Source organism: Schistocerca americana, chromosome X (assembly GCF_021461395.2).
Source record: "Schistocerca americana isolate TAMUIC-IGC-003095 chromosome X, iqSchAmer2.1, whole genome shotgun sequence".
In the NCBI taxonomy this organism is placed as follows: domain Eukaryota; kingdom Metazoa; phylum Arthropoda; class Insecta; order Orthoptera; family Acrididae; genus Schistocerca; species Schistocerca americana.
In genome coordinates this window covers 278699005-278711300 of record NC_060130.1, presented here as the reverse complement: position 1 = coordinate 278711300, position 12296 = coordinate 278699005, and positions in this window count along the sequence as shown.

The window sequence follows — 12296 nt, the reverse complement described above, 5'->3', positions numbered from 1 at the left end:
TTAAGCTGCCAATGCTTGCCTGATAGCCAGGTAGGCAAGCTGCCACAGGTTATCAGCAGAACAGGCCTTGCTTTACTACCATCCAAGCCAAGTTATGCCCAACCCAAGCAGGTTAAAGGAAACTTGCTCGCCCGCCCTCTTCCCGCTTTGCTACACTACGTAACAGTTTTTATTCTGTGCACTTTCATTGTAGTGTTATGAGTGGGTTCGGAAGATGATGACAAATCTTTTCTTACCTGAATATCACAAGATGAGACCCAATGAAATACATTGTAGAGCCAAAGAAACTGGTACACATGCCTAATATCGTGTAGGGACCCTGCGAGCACGCAAAATTGCCGTAACACAATGTGGCATGGACTCAACTAATGTCTGAGGTAGTGCTGGAGGGAACTGACACCATGAGCCCTGCAGGGCTGTCCATAAATCCTTAAGAGTGTGAGGGGGAGGAAATCTCTTCTGAACAGCATCCCAGGTATGCTCAATAATGTTCATGCCTGAGGAGTTTGGTGGACAGCGGAAGTGTTTAAGCTCAGAAGAGTGTTTATAGAGCCACTTTGTAGCAATTCTGGATGTGTGGGGCGTTGCATTCTCCTGCTGGAATTGCCCAAGTCCGTCGGAATGCACAACGGACATGAATGGATGCAGGTGATCAGACAGTATGCTTACATACGTGTCACATGTCAGAGTCGTATCTAGACGTATCAGGGGTCTCATATGACTCGAGCTGCACACGTCCCACGCCATTACAGAGCCTCCACCAGCTTGAACAGTCCCCTGCTGACATGCAGGGTCCATGGATTCGTGAGGTTGTCTCCATACCCGTACACGTCCATCCGCTCTACACGATTTGAAAAGAGATTCGTCTGACCAGGCAGCATGTTTCCAGTCATGAACAGCCCAATGTCGGTGTTGACAAACCCAGGCGAGGCGTCAAGCTTTGTATCGTGCAGTCATCAAGGGTACACGAGTGGGCCTTCGGCTTCGAAAGGCCATATCGATGATGTTTTATTGAATGGTTCGCACGCTGACACTTGTTGATGGCCCAGCATTGAAATCTGCAGCAATCTGCGGAAGGGTTGCACTTCTGTCACGTTGGACGGTTCTCTTCTATCATCATTGGTCCCGTTCTTGCAGGATCTTTTTCCGGCCGCAGCGATATCGGAGATCTGATTTCCTGATATTCACGAAACACTCGTGAAATGGTCGTACGGGAAAATTCCCACTTCATCACTAGTTCAGAGATGCTATGTCCATCGCTCGTGCGCCGACTATAACACCATGTTCAATCTCACTTAAATCTTGATAACCTACCATTGTAGCAGCAGTAACCGATCTGAAAACTGTGCCAGACACTTGTTATCTTATATAAGCGTTGCCACCGCAGCGCCATATTCTGCCTGTTTACATATGTCTGTAGTTGAATACGCATGCCTATACCAGTTACTTTGGTGATGCAGTGTATACTCATTTTGGGACATTGAATGCCGAAAATAGTCTATTTTATTTGCCTGTTTCTTTTTTCTTTTTAGCGTATTTAGTGGTTATTTATTTCTTTCGATATGAACGGATCGCTCTGCATGTTCGCCCTGTTTCGACTGCTGCTGGTTATGCTCAATTCGCACCATCATCAGGTCACCACTAATACGTGTTTTCTGTAGCAAGCAGAGTCATCTCTGAAAGTCGAGGTCCTTTGAACCTAAGAACCTGAAGATGACTATTACTCTGCAACGCCAACTGAAGTAAAGTTTTAGAAGTATGCCTTAGCGTGCTTCAGCCAAATGTGACCCCTGTTATATCAATTTTAATTATTTTTTCCAGAATTTGTATTGCGTTTTCCATGAAAAACAGTTCATTATAAATTCTCCAAATACATTTTAGCAAAGATGAAGTTAGTTTTTCATTTTATGTAACTTAAAAACTACATATCTTAAAGAAGAAGCTTTTCTTTCATGCTAAGCCTTTTACAACTACAATGGATACCAACAGAATGTAGAACACCCATATATTGCTAAATGGCCTCAAGTCCGGAGCATACCTTTCCACACATTTGTCAGCCATTAATTCTTTGACTTCTTCCAAAATATTTGTGCACTGAGAAAAGTGCTGGTCAAATTTACAAACATGTCTTAACATACTCGAGGTTCCTAAATGAGTGTTTAGTAACTTTTTACACAATTTGCATTGCGAGACACCTACCGATTTATTTGAATCTGCGCCGTAAACACACGGAAACTTTTCTCCTGCTGGACTTGGGCTCTGTTTCGTGACAAATATACAGACATAAAAAAAGTTTTGCATCAACTCGGTTCCGAGAGTTCCGGAACCAATCCAGAGGAGTGGCTACTATTTATTGAGTCCAGTAAAACATGCTCGAAAGCAACACTACTGCATAACGGTAATGCATTTCCATCGGTACCTTTGGCTTACGTAGTAGACATGAAAGGAACATATGAAACGTTGGCTTTGCTGTTAGAGGCAATCGAATATAAGGATCATGGATGGCAGCTTTGCTGTGATTTAAAACTTGTTGCACTCCTTACAGGTTTACGGGCTGGATTCACGAAATACTCCTGCCTTTTGTGCCTCTGGGACAGCCGTGACACCAAGAACCACTATACAGTCAAGGAATGGCTATAAGGAAGTCATATGTTCCTGGAAACGTAAATGTGAACAATACCCCGTTGGTTGAGCTCGATAAAATCATTTTGCCTCCCCTTCATATCAAGTTGGGCCTTATAAAGAGCTTTATAAAAGCTCTGGATAAAGAAGGTGAGACCTTCAATCACTTAAAAGAAAAGTTTCCAAAATTAAGTGAGGCAAAGCTGAAAGAGGGTAGATTTGTTAGACCACAAATAAGAAAACTGCTGAAAGATCTAACCTTTGATACCAAACTGACAGATATCCAATTAGCTGCTTGGTCCTCTTTTAAAGCAATTGTGAAGGGCTTTTTGGGTAACAGAAAAGACAAAAACTATGTTAGCATTGTGAATGATCTGTTGGACAACTATAAGAACATGGGGTATAGAATGTCGCTTAAAATTCACTTTTTACATTCTCGCCTTGATTTCTTCCGGGAAAATTTGGGTGCAGTAAGCGATGAGCATGGTGAACGCTTTCACCAAGACAGTCTTACCATGGAACACCGTTACCAAGGCGATTGGACCCCTTCGCTGATAGGTGACTACTGCTGGGTTCTTGTTAGGGAGAGTGATGAAACGGCAAACAAAAGAAGAGCTCCGTCGTCGAATTTTTCAAGAACTTTCTGAACTAATTTGGACCCTTTATTGGCATTATATCCATATATACATACAAAATCGTATAGATTTCAAACGTTCTTACTGTTTATTTTTGTTTGACTTAACTGTTTCAATTTTAGCTATTACAATTTTTTTTTCTGCTGTGTATCTAGGAAATGTAACGTCATAGAGAAAAACTAATTTTACCAGTTTATTCAGCATCCCAAAATTAGGAAAATCCACCCATTTACAAAGCAGATGCAGAAAAAAAGTTTAAATTTTTTAACTAGTGTCATCTGCATAACAGCCGATGGTGAGTACGTGTGCGAAGTTACATTGATGTCCGACCGTATCTTCCAGGTTGTTCACTTGTTTGTCAAGCAGTGTATGATGGTTGATACACTTTAGAAATGCCATTAACACTAGTGAATCAGTTTCGGTGTTAGATTCAATATAGCCCAAAAAATTGAGAAATATCTTACGTCTTTATGTTATCTTTAGATCTGTAAAAACTTGATCGTTGTAACAGCACTGTGCTAATACAAATCTGTATTCAAGATCATCTAGATGAGTAACGAATGTGTTACTATTTGGGTCACTCTGTTTTCGTCGACCCCTTTCTTTGTTTTACCGCTAATCTACTATAGCCATAATCTTTCTATTTCTCTCGCGGAAACCTTAACGCTCCTCCCTCCCTCTCTCTCTCTCTCTCTCTCTCTCTCTCTCTCTCTCTCTCTCTCCCTCTCTCTTTGACTCTCTGTCTCTCTCACAGAGGTACAAGCTTTTTCTGTGTAACAGCTATAACATGATGTTATCTTTTGTCACATAACGGCAAATTCTCAATTATGATAGGAACGAATGCAAAATTTGTAGGCATTTCTACATCTACATCTAAATACATACTCCGCAATCCAATTACGGTGCGTGGCGGAGGGTACCTCGTACCACAACTAGCATCTTCTCTCCCTGTTCCACTCCCAAACAGAACGAGGGAAAAATGACTGCCTATATGCCTCTGTAGGAGCCCTAATCTCTCTCATCTTCTCTTTGTGGTCATTCCGCGAAATGTAAGTTGGCGGCAGTAAAATTGTACTGCAGTCAGCCTCAAATGCTGGTTCTCTAAATTTCCTCAGTAGCGATTCACGAAAAGAACGCCTCATTTCCTCTAGAGACTCCCACTCGAGTTCCTGAAGCATTTCTGTAACACTCGCGTGATGATCATACCTAACAGTAACAAATCTAGCAGCCCGCCTCTGAATTGCTTCTATGTCCTCCCTCAATCCGACCTGATAGTGATCCCAAACGCTCGAGCAGTACTCAAGAATAGGTCGTATTAGTGTTTTATAAACAGTCTCCTTTCAGATGAACCATATCTTCCCAAAATTCTACCAATGGACCGAAGACGACTATCCGCCTGCCCCACAACTGCCATTACATGCTTGTCCCACTTCATATCGCTCTGCAATGTTACGCCCAAATATTTAATCGACGTGACTGAGTCAAGCGCTACACTACTAATGGAGTATTCAAACATTACAGGATTCTTTTTTCCTATTCATCTACATTAATTTACATTTATCTATATGTAGAGTTAGCTGCCATTCTTTACACCAATCACAAATCCTGTCCAAGTCATCTTGTATCCTCCTACAGTCGCTCAACGACGACCCCTTCCCGTACACCACAGCAGTTGTAAGATATTCTGCGATAATTCATTTCATGCGTGCTATAAGGACAATAAGGTAACTTTGTCGTCAACCCGAAGGTTGGTTCGATCACTACATTGCTTTGTTAGACACGGTCCCACTCGAGGTGGTATAGCTTTCCTCCTACCTTTGAACTGACAGCTAGTCAGTTATGGGGATCTGCAGTTTAATTTGGACTTGGAACCACACAGCGACTAGGCATTTTTCACATTAACAAGTCACTGCCAGAGGTGAAAGAGTTGGTAAATGACGGGAAAAATCAGTGGACCGATTTGCAGTCGGACGCCCTCCAGCTACACTTAAGAATAATAAAGAGAATGATTGAAGCTTACTACAGTAGGACACAGAGAGTCATTACCAATGACTGCCGGTGGGTCGCTTGGGCAGTAAAGTGGCGGCGTAAAAGGATCCCACGCCACGAGACAGAAATCTGAGAGGCCTCGCTACTTCCCTCACGCCTTACGCAACGCTGCACACGGAAAAAGTCTTAACACCATAATTTATCCTCGTAAATAGCATCTTCTTGGCAACTCCTTTTGGTTGTTACGTCAACGGAAACACTAGGTTCCGCCTTCAACAGGATGCGGCACGTTTAATTGTTTCGTTGTAATTGAAGCAGGCGACGTGCCTGTGTACTGCTGTGCGTATATCAGGTTAGCGAGTCTCTGAAGAAGTTGACGCGCTAGGACAGCCTGTTAGTTACCCTGTTTTTCGGTTCAAAGCTATTGTTTCTAAGTTTTTTATTACCATATTTTTCATTCTTGATGAGCTCTACAACACTTCATGGCAAAAAAAGCAACGCACCGCAAAAATCAAGTCCGAGGGAATATACTAGTAGATGGGTTACAATAGTTAAAGTTCGAAAATGTAGCGCAGGAAGAGCAGGGCAGAGGTCATAGAAATGGTGAAAGTTGCATTTTACTATCAAAACGTACGGGGGGATGGACAAGAATATGGAAATACCATAAACACAACCCATCACCATAGTTAATACAGCGTAGGAAACCCGTTGGCATTCGAAACAGTTTCCATTCGTCCCGGAATGAATAAATACACTTCCTGTATACTTTTCGAGGGGACCTTATACTATCCTCCTGTAAAATAGTGGAAAGTTCAGATAGCGACGATGGAGGTGGATAACGATCACGAACCCATCTCTCCAAAACAGACCACGAATGCTCAAAAATGTTAAGATCTGGTGACTGTGGCGGCCAGGGAAGATGCGACAATTCATCCTCCTAATCACAAAACCAGTCGTGGACGGTGTGAGTTGTGAGAACAGGGACCCTTTCGCCTTGGAACACAGCATCATCATTGGGATACGATTACTGAACCGTGGGGTGGACATGAACTGCCAAACTGGTGACATAATCCTTGTCAATAATGTGATCCTGCATGCTAATCGTGTGGACCACGACATGCCACGATAGGTCTGAGAATCATAAAGCTATACTCATATAAAATGTGATAAGCTTTATTCAGAACTAGCTGAGAACACGGCGTTGTATGGGCATGTACTTATTCCAGTCATCTGTTAGTCCATCTCCTTCACCTCCGTCTGTCCATTTCCTTTCTCCTTAACCCGTCCATCTCATACTTCCCCCTCTCTCTATCCATCTCCTCCTTCCCCTTCTAACTGTCCAACTCCTCCACCCCCACTCTATGACGGCCTCCTCCAGGCCTCTCTCTGTCCATCTCCCCCTGCCATTCGTCGGCCTCCTCCTCCCCCTTTCTCTATCAATCTCCTCCTTGCTCCTCTCTCTATCTGTCTCCAGTCCCTCCTCTCTCTTTCCATCTCCTCCTACCCCTCCCCCTTTCTCTCTCCACTTTGTCCTCCCACCTTTATCCCAACATCTCCACCTCCCACCTCCCTCCGTCCATCTCCTCGTGCCCCTCCCTCTCTTTGTCTCCACCCCCTATCTAAGTCCATCTCCTCTTTCCCCAACTCTGTCCCTCCATCTCCTTCTCCCCCATTCTTCTCTGTCTATCACCCCCAGCTCAGTGGTAGGTTGGAGATTTTTATCCCATAGTACTTCTTTTCAGGTAGTATGTAACATGTGTATAAATCTTGGCTGAAATAGACCCAGGAGCTTAGGAGGAGGTTTTTATCGCCGGCTCCACCAGTGTACGTACATATAACATATAGAATGATAGTTGCACTCTGCAGCGGAGTGTGCGCTGATATGAAACTTCCTGGCAGATTAAAACTGTGTGCCGGACCGATACTCGAACTCGGGACCTTTTGTCTTTCGCGGGCAAGTGCTCTACCAACTGCGCTACAGAGCTGCAGAGTGAAAATTTCATTCTGGACTGCAGAGTGAAAATCTCATTCTGGAAACATTCCCCAGGATGTGGCTAAGCCATGTCTCCGCATTATCCTTTCTTTCAGGAGTGCTAGTTCTGCAGGGTTCGCAGGAGAGCGTCTGTAAAGTTTGGAAGATAGGAAACGAGATACTGGCAGAAGTAAAGCTGTGAGGACGGGTCGTGAGTCGTGCTTGGGTAGCTCAGTTGGCAGAGCACTTGCCCGCGAAAGGCAAAAGGTCCCGAGTTCGAGTATCAGTCCAGCACACAGTTTTAATCTGCCAGGAAGTTTCATATAACATATATTTCACACATATTTGGCCTGTATCTCTAGTAAATTTCGCACTGCAGCTTCTTTTTCATGCAGCTCAATGTTTACGACGTCTTACCTCCTGAATTATGAGTCCTATGATGATGTAATTTTGCGAGTACAGTTAGCGGCATATGTGAACACTGTCTGCGGAATGTGCTGGGAATAGTGTTGGTAGTAAAGACAGAATAAATAAAAAAGTCGTAGACGTTGCGGTAGTGTTTCACGCTTCTCAGTGTTTATGACGTCATATATCCTGACGTATATGTCGTACAATGATACAGTTTTGCAGGTACCTTCAGTGTTATATGTGAATGCTGTATGCAAAACGTGTCATGAATAAATGTAGTAGTAAAGAAGTAATGAAGTACAACGTCGTGCCTAATGCGACACATTTCTTGCTTGAACTGTGAAGATTTAACAAGCGATAAACTCTTTTCCTTTCATCATTTTGTGGAGTTTGTCAGCGAGAAAAAATTTCGTAAAGATTTGAAATTATGTGTAAAGTTTGTTGCATGTCACCAAGTACTCCCATTCTCAAAAACTGGATGAATGAAATCTGGGTACTCGTACATCTTGGGTTACAATTGTTTTGCGCCCCCAAGACGACCTTTTTAAGAGATAGGCGGTTCTTACCCACATAGCTCTTGTTTACAGACGATAAGTAATACGTACACCAAATTTAGCCCAAATCGACCAGGTAGTTTGGAAGAAGACGTGGAACATACACAGATATATATGTACATGCAGGGTGACAATTATTGAACTATCTGAAATAAAGTCGTCGTAACTTCTGACTGAACGGTTTTGCGTTAGGACGTTCAAACGGCATGGCTGGCCGCGGGGCATGATTTGGTTTAGCGACGAAGCCCACTTTCATTTGGATTGGTTCGTCAGTAAGAAAACGTGGCGCATTTGGGAGACTGTGTGACGCATTTCGTGATCGAGAAGTCTCTTCACCCCCAACGGGTTAGTGTGTGGTCTGTAATGTCCAGTCACGAATAATCGGTGCGATATTCCTTGATGGCACGGTGACTACCGAACGGTACGTGAAGGGTTTGGAAGATGATTTCATCCCCATTATCCAAAGTCACCCTAATTTCGACAAGACGTGGTTCATGAAAGGCGGAACTCGATCCCATCGAAGCAGAAAAGTGTTTTACGTCCTGGAGGATCACGTTGGCGACCGAATTCTGGCTCTGGGATACCCAGAGGTCACTGGCATGGGTCTCCATTGGTCGCCATATTCTCCGTATCTGAATACGTACGACTCCTTTTTGAGAGACTGTATTAAAGGCAAGGTGTACAGCAATAACCTCAAAACCATTGCTGAGAACAGCCATTCAGGAGGTCATCGACAGCGTAGATGTTCCGACACTTCAGCAGGTCATGCAGAATTTCCCTATTCGTCTGCGCCACATCTTCGCCAATGATGACTGGCATATCGAACATTTCATAACCTAAACCTGAATATCTGTAGTGACGTTTACATGTTGAGTAAAGTGTGTGCACGCCGTAGTTTGCAACTAATTTACGTTTTTTTTTCATATAGTTCAATAATTGTCACCCTGTAGATACATACATTTTTATAATCTGTATGGATGAGAGGGCAGCGTTCTTGCAACTTGGTGCTGGATCCAGTTCTATAAGCTGCATGCATGCTATACAAGTATTTGTGGCAGCGTCCGTCGTTGGATCTGGTGCAAAAAGTATGGAGAAACATGAATTAGCGCACTAATTAATAATATTTTTACGTTGTTGGTTATCTGCTTTTACTTAACTTCCTGATTTATTAACAAATAACTTATGTGTAATTTTGAGCCTGTGTTAAAGTCAGTATATTCGCTATGACATAACATAACCTTAACAGAGATGCTAGTTATTCTAAAAGTTGTTGTGTAATATGCATTTACGGTCTCGTATTCCTTTGATTTCCGCACTGTCAAGAGACTACTTTGGCAAATATCACTACAGATTTGCAGCCCCATGTCAAAGAAGATAAGTTTAATTGGAATCCGTGTCAAGAGAGTAACAGATTAGAAGAATCCTCATCTCTACATGGGATCTGATCCTGGATTGTAGACATGCGCCCTAAAGTCTTATATGACAATTTCTTGTCTCAGATACATACACGTACACCGTTCACAACAGACATCTGCTACACTAACGTTTGTAAAAATTACAACGGCAAGAATGGTAAATGTGACGACTCAATATTATGCCACAGATTAGCTACATCATAGCAAACGGTTGTCGTGTGAAGGCTCCGGTCTGCTACCGTCAGAGAAGGTTTGGGTATGTTCCTACCGGGTCTCCTTCCACACGCTTTATATGATACTCCACTAACAAGGAAATGGTCCAGTCCGACATGTCGAAATCTAAGCTAAAATTTTTCATACAGGAAGAATATACCAAAATACATACGTACACTGTCGAAATTTTAGCTGCTAAGGTGCACTGCAAGTGTTTTTAAAGAAATGATAAACTTATTATTTCTTTTCCGCACGAGGAATCGCTGATAACAGCGGTTTGTACAGCCCTCCCTGCTTCGCACGAATCGGCGAACAAGAAATTCAGTTACTCAATTAATGAGTGAGGAGAATAAGTAATTGCACTGTATTGTATTAATTCTGAATTGAGGCAAAATTACAGAACTTAGAGGTGGCCATGTGTTAATTTCAAGTACAAAGCTGTATATTTACCTACTAAAATGTACTTTAAACAACGTCAATGACTAGCTGGACTTTTATATTTATGTATGTAGCGAATATTATCGAGAGGTTTGTTACTGTTCATGTTTATAAGCGAGCAAATTCACTGTATACTAAGATAAACAGGTACTGCTAAGATGTAACAACTACCAAAGAAAATAAATTGCTCATAACCTTTCCTATCCTACCGGACACTGAGTCAAAAGACTAAAAAAGGTCACCTGCTTGTAACAGGAATTTATTTGACCAAGACAATTTGACACTTAGCCAACTGTCATTCAGTCAAGTTGCTGTACACAGTAATAAAACAAAGCAGTAGGCTCTGCCAGAAATATCGACTGTTAGACAATGTGTCTAATAGTATATTTTAATACGACAGTCTGCCATCTTAGGCAGTTTATAACACTTGTAAGTAAGCATTACAAATATGGATTGTTATACGGTTATATATAATGGCACTTTGAAGCTGAAACCATGATCGTGTAAGTGTTAATGTAACACTGTAAATAAACAACAGTCTAATGGCGGTACTGACTTTAAAGAAATATATTATGACTGTGGCTCCGCATTACGAAAAAATTATTCTTGATTAAATTCGAAAACCTGGAGATGCAAACTGATAATGTACAAATGACTCATGTTTAACAATACGATTCCGCTGATGAACATGAAATAACGAAGATTACAACAAAAGCAATGAATTATTTGCTGCAGCTGGTAAGAAGTCCTTTTAGATTTTTAGATGTAATCCTGAAAATTATTCTCTCGCATTTTTCCAGATTGTTGCTACTTTGTTTACAAGGTTTTTGCAGTTAAACAGTTTATAAGGTTGCGGAAACAGAAATTCACTGATGCTTTTCACTGTAATTGTTGTATACTACTGCAGAAGCGAAGTTCCCTTTCCTTCGACCGAAATAATAAAGTGCAGTGTGCACGCTGTTCTTGCAGAAAACCTGACTGACTGCCTTTATACATAGCATTTTAGGGGATGAAAATAAGCTTCGTCTTTATGTCAGCTACGAATTTCTCTATAGTATTTATTACCTATTAAACACAGCTCCTCTACACATTTACTTGAAGTAAATTTCGTAATTTTGTGACTTCCCTTTCCATATAATTTCCTAAATCTGTTTACCTAGATAGCTCAAACCTGAAAATTGGTACTGTTAATCTCATTTGCAATTCAGAGAGTTCAGTCACATAGATCTCCCTCGGTAACGGTGCATTGGCTCTCACGAGCAGTTCTAAATCTGTCGAACAGTTTTTCTTTCCCACTTTTGTGAGTTTCATTTTGCCATCTATTTCGTAATTCATTTAAATCTTTGTTCTGTTTATACAATTCACGTCCAGAATGTACGAAACGGAACTGGTTTTGCATGCTGCTTAACTTTAAGCTTTTCCCCCCTCCTTTGTTAGCCAAAAATTAAAGCCTTTCCTTTGACGCTGAAAGCTATTACTATAAATGATTCTTTTTCGGGCTATAGAGATACTGTGTTTTTGTTCTGGTCTTTAATTACCACAACAATCATTATTCGAACCAAAATTTGTGGAAATGTCAGTTATTTTCTGTTTCTTGTGATATATCCATCATTTCTAACGAGATGTCGATATCATTCGAATGAATCTCCAAGAAATTAATAAATGAAGAAGTAGGTCTTTAGGAGACGTACATGATTTCGATTGCATACGACGTTCTTCATGTTTCATATTTGCAAGGGTGAAAACTTTATTTGGATTCCACAATACTGTGAAAGTCTGGAACATGCGCAAAGACAAATGCTATTAGCTAGCATATAGAATGAAAACACAAACAAAATTAATTCAGTTTTACCCCCTTTGTTAACAGTTTACCATAATGCAGAGTGCTAATTATTTTGGATATTAAATGTATTGGAAATTAAAGCAAATAGAAACAGTGAATAATTGTGTCAGGGAAATTACCAAGGGAAACTGAATCACTTTGCAAATAAGGACTGCGATGTGCTGTGCTATCTGTCTGCCGTCGTGCAGTCAACCAGGGGTATGCACC